Genomic DNA, 7,198 nt, shown 5'->3' with positions numbered 1-7,198 from the left:
TCATATTATATATCAGCCAACATATACTGATGGCTTACTATGGACTAGGCACTGGGTGAAATGCTTCATCTACATTCATTTCTTTTATCCTCAAAACAACTTTACTCCATTTGGCAGGTGAAGAAGTGATGACAGAGTGATTGAGTACTTGCTTGAGATAAGATAGCGGAGAGGTATTACAGCTAAGATGTGAACCCAGGTGCTCTCCGTCAAGAATCAGTGCATTTAACCAACTTCAGCTGCCTCTAATGGATTCCAGAACACAAGTATGTGGAATACAGTGGAAATAACAAGAGATTAAAGCCAGGAACTTGAAATTTGTCAGGAGTCAAGGTTCTGTCCTTTTAGGCTTATTTTCTCTGGGGCTGCACAGTTTACTTTTGCTGATTTACTCATTTCTCTCTCTTTCTCTGCAGATTAGATTTTTTCCATTACTCCTCGAAGGATGATGAAGATGGTCACCTCACCATGACAGCCTCAGCTTGTACTTGTACATCAAGACTCTTCAGGCAACGAGTTGAATGTCAGGGTCCCAATATTAAACCCTCAAAGGATAAAGAAACTGATGGGCCCAAATTGTTTCAGCCATGGACCAATCAGCCATGGTTAGAAAAGGGGCTTTAGTCTACGGCCATACCACCCTGAACGCGCCCGATCTCGTCTGATCTCGGAAGCTAAGCAGGGTCGGGCCTGGTTAGTACTTGGATGGGAGAAAAGGGGCTTTATATAATATAAACAAAGCTTTGGGGCCCAAGACTGTGGGTAGAATCATTTCAAGTTAAGAGGTGATATGGCTGAGGTATGTAAAAAATATCTGTCACATCTACCATTATTGAGGTATTGTGTTGTGGGAAGATCACTGGTGACACTAGTTGTAAATGGGTACAATTTTGAGAAATTCACATGTTACAGACTGAAACAGGTCTGCCTCCCCAGCCTTGTGGGTTGAAGCTCGAAGTATCAATATTACCATATTTAAAGTAGTGTCTGTAAGCAGGTAATTAAGGTTTAATGAGGTTTTGAGGATGGGGCTCTAATCCCAAATAACTGGTATCTTCATAAGAACAGCGAGAGACCTCAAGTACCTGCCTTCATGGAGAAAAGGCCATGTGGGAACAAAGAGAGAAGGCAACTACCTGCAAGCCAAGGAAAGCGTCCTCAGGCAAACCTAAACCTGCTGATATGCTGATATCTTGCTCTTGGACTTGCATCTTCCTTAACTGTGAGAAATAAATCCCTGTTTTTTTTTTTTTTTTTTTTTATGCAGCCCATTCTGTGGTATTTTATTATAACAGCACTAGCAGTGTACTCTCTCTCTGTTTCTATTTACAGTGTTTGCAAAAGAAGGGTTCTGCAGGTGATAATCTTTGTGGGTTTTTCCAACTCTTAAATCAGGTATTTTATTATAACAACACTAGCAATGTAATCTCTCTCTGTTTCTATTTACTAACAATGTAATCTCTCTCTGTTTCTATTTACATTGTTTGCAAAAGAAGGGTTCTGCAGGTGATAATCTTTGTGGGTTTTTCCAACTCTAAAATCAGGTGATTCTACTTGAGTGTGGTTTTGGGGTTGGATAATATGGGTCTGTCATATTGATTAAAGGCAGTAAATGTTTTTGGGATTTATAACACACATTTTATGTAAAACGTTTTTTGTTGGCTTTCTTATTTTGTCTGTTTTGTTAAGGAGGAGAACGATTCTATGATCTGACTTCACTAGATTTTTTCTGAAGTCATATATGGGGATTGAGAGCACATCATTTGACAAAAAAAAAAACTGCTTTAATTTAATAGTGTATTTTAAAATACCTTGGTCATAATGAATTCAAATCTTATTCTCCACCCATTCGTCCCAGTCGCGTCCTCTGATTTTGCTTTATTTTGTTAATATCACTTTAAGAATGGGGTCTCCAGAATTTAATCTTTTCTCTGAATAGGGTTGGACCAGTGAAGAGAGGTTGTGGACAGTTGCTTTTTATTAATGCAGCCCAAAATGACATTAGCTTTTTTGGTAGATCTTGCATTTGATCAGATATCACTTGCCTAAAAAGTTTCTCTTTCACGTCTCTCCATGGAAACCTACACAGTACTTTATCATCCAGATTTGTAGAAATTTGTTTAACAAATGTTTCTTCACTTGACTCAACAACATGAACGCAAAGAAGTTGTTGTTCATCTCTTCATGATTATTGCATTTTTAGTGTGTTATACAGGTGTCTGGTTGCTAGAAAGATATGACATACATTTGTTGAATTACATGAATGAATATGATTGTTTTGAAAAATTAAAATGCAGAGTTATTATGTTTCTGCATGCATATGGGAAAATTTTATGGCTCTTTTGAATTATCTTAATCTCTGTATAAGGTGGAATATATTCTTGAATAAAACTATGAACAAGCAGCTTGAAGACATGAAAATACATAGGTAATTTTAGAAGAATTAAAACTGGTTATGAAATAAACTTTACCCCTCAATGCTGGCCAGAGAAAATAATTGAATTATTTGAATATATCAAATTTGTATGCTAATTATTGATGATTTTGTGTATGTGTGGTGGGGGGAGGTGGAGAGAGAGAGGAAGAGGTGAAGTGAGGAAGACTGAGAAAAGAGATACTGATTTGAAAAGATCTGGCCCCTGCCTTTGAAGGGCTGAGTTTGATATAATGGGAAATGGATAATTACAGCACAAAATAGGGAAACTGCATCGAATGCGATCTAGGTTTTCTTGAAGTAGCCAGGAAAGATTTCACAGATAAAGCAAATTTTGATTTTAGCGTTGAGGAGGAAGTGATCAATGATCTTTTTGGCAGAACATGAGGAAATGAGGCTCTACATGACTAATTGATTTTCACTTCTTCATAGCTTTTCCAAAGTTGAATTCTTTGCTGAGGTTTTTATAGCCACCACCCCTCCCCACCCCCGTCCCCGCCCCGACTGAAACCAACTTCTACTTGGTGGAATATGTCTCTCTCATCTTCTAGAATGACTGAGGAGATGACATCCTAGACTGAATGGACATATTGAGAAATATGACATCATAGATGACATCAACAGGCAGTGCAGGGGAATGCCCAACTACTTAAAAACTACAGAGGAGGGGCACCTAGGCCAAACACCCCTGTTTGGTTTGCTATTGATGAGTTATGTGATCTTGGGTAACTCACGCCTTCCAGACCTAAAGGGTTTGACTAGATCATTTCTGTTCCCTTCCAGTTCTAAGAATTTGTGAGCCTTCGGAAAAAGATCCTGGGCTCTGGTATTAAGGGGATTTGTACATTTCACTTCTGGAAAGTACTCTTCCCTATTCTGAAAGGAGTAAAAGAAACGGAGTCAGTTATTATTGCAACTACCTTGAATTTTTCTTATTTTTTAAAAAGTAAATGTTTTAGACTTTTCTGAATAAATTACGGTCGGGGGCAAGGCAGCTAACTCACCATCAGGTGTTTCTTGCCTATAAAATCTACCGGCCCTTTAAGAAAAAAGAACAGGGCAAGAGGGCGCGGCCTAGGGACTCAGGTGCCAGCTAATCCGGCTTCTTCCGGGAAAGTTGCCCTAAAGCCTGTCATATGGCATCCTGGGATTTGAAGTTTCTCTTCGGGCAACTCTCTTGATGGCTCCTTACTTTTGAGGACAAGATGGACTACAAGTCCCAGAGGGCCAAGCGGCAGCAGCGGGGTCTTGTTCTCTCGCTGGGGCTAGGCGGCTAGTTCAAGTTGCCATAGCTGCGAGTCTGGGGAGAGCATAGTCGGTTGCGCCGCAGCGTCAGGTCAGTTGCACCTTCTGGGTCGCTGGCGGCCGTGGGAGCCGGGAGAGGCCTCGGCGATGATCCGGCTTTAAGGACCTGGGGTCCTCTTCTATCTCAGGTACCTGCCCCCAACCGCCTCCTCACCCTTTCTTTACTACTTCCCTATTCTGTCTTAGAAGTTTTAGGTCCTTCTTCCACTAGTCCCAGAGGTGGGGACGCCGAAGCTGCGGCAATCTGGGGGGTGGCGGTGGACGGGTGGAGTGCGTCGGCGTGGGGGGAGACAGCGTGCCAAGTGTCCCGACGCCCCTGCCTCAGCATGAGTGTCTACGGTCCGGTCGTGGTTAGGTTATCCGGGGAATTTGAACTCCACAGGCCTTTTGGGGGGGGGGGGGGCAGGTGGTCTGGGTGCCCGCAGCCGCGAAGCCTGAGCTGTCAAGGATATTGGGCTCATAATGGTGTGAACTTGCCTGGGATATAACGACGTTTTGTACCTGTTCCTTGGTTACAAAAGTGCTGCTTTCGGGAACGCTGTATTAGCCACCTGGCTTTCCTAGGCCGTCGTGGAAGTTGGGTGTTAACAGTCCCTTACTTAAGTGACTCCGTAGGAACGCCTCACATTGAATGCCAGCTGCATCTCTTACTGGTTTGACGAAGCTCGGTCACTTAGGCAGATGTCTTGTCCAACCACTTTGCAGCCTTGTTCTGAGCGGGGTGTAGGGTATTTCACACACGGCCTGACACAGTGGAAGGGCTCAGTATTTGTTATTTATTTATTTTAATTCTGCAGGCATGTGCTCGGTTATAGAAACAGAAGATGAGCCACACACACAGGTTTTACATTTTCTAGGACTCACGTTAAAGAAGTAAAAAGAAACTGGTGAAATTAATTTTAAGAATTTGTTTAGCACAGGATATCCAGAATGCTTCCATTTTAACATGTAGCCAGATGAACCTTTTTGAGATATTTTACATTTTTAAAACAAATTTTTCAATGGCACTAAGTCTTCACAATCTGTTACATGTTTTACATTTACAGCACATGTCATTTCGAACCCCCCAGATTTTAAGAGCTCAGTAGCCACATGTGGCGAGTGACTATTGTATTGGCAGCATAGAGAGAAGATTAAAACTTCAGCCATTTCACACTGGTACAGAAAAATTTGGTTGTTTGTATGACTTACCTTGGGAAGTTTGCCTCTTTGTTAGATGAGCGCAGTGTGTGTGTGTATGTTACCTGCGTCTTCTCTGTCATTGCATGACATGGATCCCTTTGAACCCTCTGACAGTTTATCTTGATTTAATTTTTGCAGAGTGCATTTTTCTTCAGTTGTTTATATATGTATTCCCAGAACTACTTCTTAAAAAAATTTTTTTTTAAATCTGTTTAACAGAGAGAGAGCGTTATCACAAGTAGGCAGAGCAGCAGGCACAGAGAAAGGGGTAAGCAGGATCCCCACTGAGCAAAGAGCCCGATGCAGGGCTCGATGCAGGGCTCAATCCCAGGACCCTGAGGTCATGACCTGAGCAGAAGTCAGAGGTTTAACTCACTGAGCCACCCAGGTGCCCCTCCAGAACTACTTTTTGTGTAGACAATGACCAGTTCTTAGAAGAGCTTTCTGTGGATTCTTCCTGACTGCTTTGAAAGCAGTTACAAAGAATTGAAAATATTTCTGTCCAGAGCTCTCTCTTACCACCAAAGACATTTTACTTTTACTTATTGTTTTGCAGTACTAAATGTGGGAACAGTTGGGCAGCTTATAAAATATTTCCTTGACAAGTGCTAGTAGATAGTTCATTATTGGCTTAGAAATAGAATTGGGCTCTTTTTTTTTTTTTAAGATTTAATTAATTAATTTATTTGACAGAGAGCTCACAAGTAGGCAGAGAGTCAGGCAGATAGAGAGAGGAGGAAGTAGGCTCCCTGCTGAGCAGAGAGCCCTGATGTAGGGCTCAATCCCAGGACCTTGGGATCATGACCTGAGCCGAAGGCAGCGGCTTAACCCACTGAGCCACCCAGGCGCCACTAGAATTGGGCTTTTAAATTCAAAAGTAACATGTTAACTTCATTGCCTGCCTTAGTGAGTTCACTCACAGATAGACCTGCTCAGGGACACTATTTTTAGCCAGACTTGGGCTACAGTTCACACTTAGGCCAGCCCAAGAGGTGACCAGGCATGAGTGGAAGTGACCAGTGAAGAGTATGCTGGCTGGATACTTGGATGTGAAGAATTCCTATGAATTCACTGGGGCTTTTGCATGACACAAGGAGCATTTTCTTTGTTGTCTGTTATGCTATAAATTGTGCATGGTGAGGGTGAGCTTATTTTCATCCTTTATTATATATATAAAAAATTAAGTTTGTAGTTGTGTCTTACCCCTTGTTTCATTTATCTGTAGGTGGTTTGGGGAAAGTGTAGGGGCGACCAAAGATCATCTACTTGACGAGGCCTTTTGCCTTGAACCTCATGAAGAAATGATAGGAGGCAGACATATGTGCCTAAGAAGAGCACTGAGGAGAACACAGAGGAGAACAACACGGAGTTTTGGGGGTGTGCTTTGTAAGTAGGCTTTCTCCCTAAGTTTCCGAGTTAACAGATTTTTACACAGGGCGGGTAAGAGATAGACTTTTGGGGGGCAAGAAACTCCTTTCTAACCTGCAGTATAAAGATAGGATGGTTGTGAAACGGGTGAACAAAAGTTCAGATGAACAAACAGATTTGATGTTACAAAAATTCAGGGCAACAAACTAGATAACTTAAAAGCAACAATGATGTAACTGTTTCTGTTAGACAAGTATTTGAGAACTCATTTTGTCCCAAGCCATGTTTTAAGCACCTTTTACCTGTTACTGATATAATACTTTAATTCTTATTTTCATTTTGCAATTGAGGCAGTCGAGGTTCAGATAGATTTTTTTGACTTGCTTGCTATCTGGAGCCAAAACAGTGGTCTTTGTCCCCAGATCTTTTGACAAATCCCAGCCCTGCCCACTGCAAAGAGGCTGCATTGGTGTTTATGGCTGTTCTCTAATCAGATTTGATTTACAGTTAGCATTTTTAGATTAGATATACTATATAAGCTGTGTTTACTGTTACTTATCTCTTTATATGTTCAAAGGGGTCTATTAGCTTTTTTTTTTTTTTAAAGATTTATTTATTATTTGGGGGGGTGGGGCTAAGGGAGAGGAACAGAGAGAATCTTAAGCACACTCTTTATTAGCCATGGAGCCTGATGCGGGGCTCGATCCCACAACCTTGAGATCATAACCTGAGCTGAAACCAACAGTGGGATGCTCAATCTTCTGAGCCACCCAGGAGCCCTAATATTTTCATATTGCATTTTGATAAAGGGCCCTTCAAAATAGAGGGGAGATGCATTAGGACCTTGCAATAGCACCATGTATAAAATTCTTAGATGTACAAAAATTCTATGTTGTACAAAATTCTTAG

The 7,198-nt window shown here is 41.5% G+C and overlaps 1 protein-coding gene across 41 annotated transcripts in view; it reads left to right on the top strand.

The window, feature by feature from the left end:
* Positions 1-3,598: 3,598 nt before the first annotated feature.
* CEP128 (centrosomal protein 128) overlaps positions 3,599-7,198 on the top strand; it is a 407,789-nt gene continuing 404,189 nt past the window's right edge. For 11 of the 41 annotated variants that reach the window (XM_082736378.1, XM_082736387.1, XM_082736351.1 and 8 more), the window contains exons 1-2: positions 3,604-3,867; positions 6,147-6,307. The gene's annotated coding sequence lies outside the window, so the exon portion shown is untranslated. Of the gene's footprint in view, positions 3,868-6,146; positions 6,312-7,198 lie in introns of all 41 variants that reach the window. The other 30 variants (XM_082736371.1, XM_082736373.1, XM_082736356.1 and 27 more) reach the window with 8 other exon arrangements.

The sequence above is a fragment of the Mustela nivalis genome (genome assembly GCF_964662115.1).
Source record: "Mustela nivalis genome assembly, chromosome: 6".
Lineage (NCBI taxonomy): Eukaryota > Metazoa > Chordata > Mammalia > Carnivora > Mustelidae > Mustela > Mustela nivalis.
This window is presented reverse-complemented; position numbering and strand designations above follow the sequence as displayed.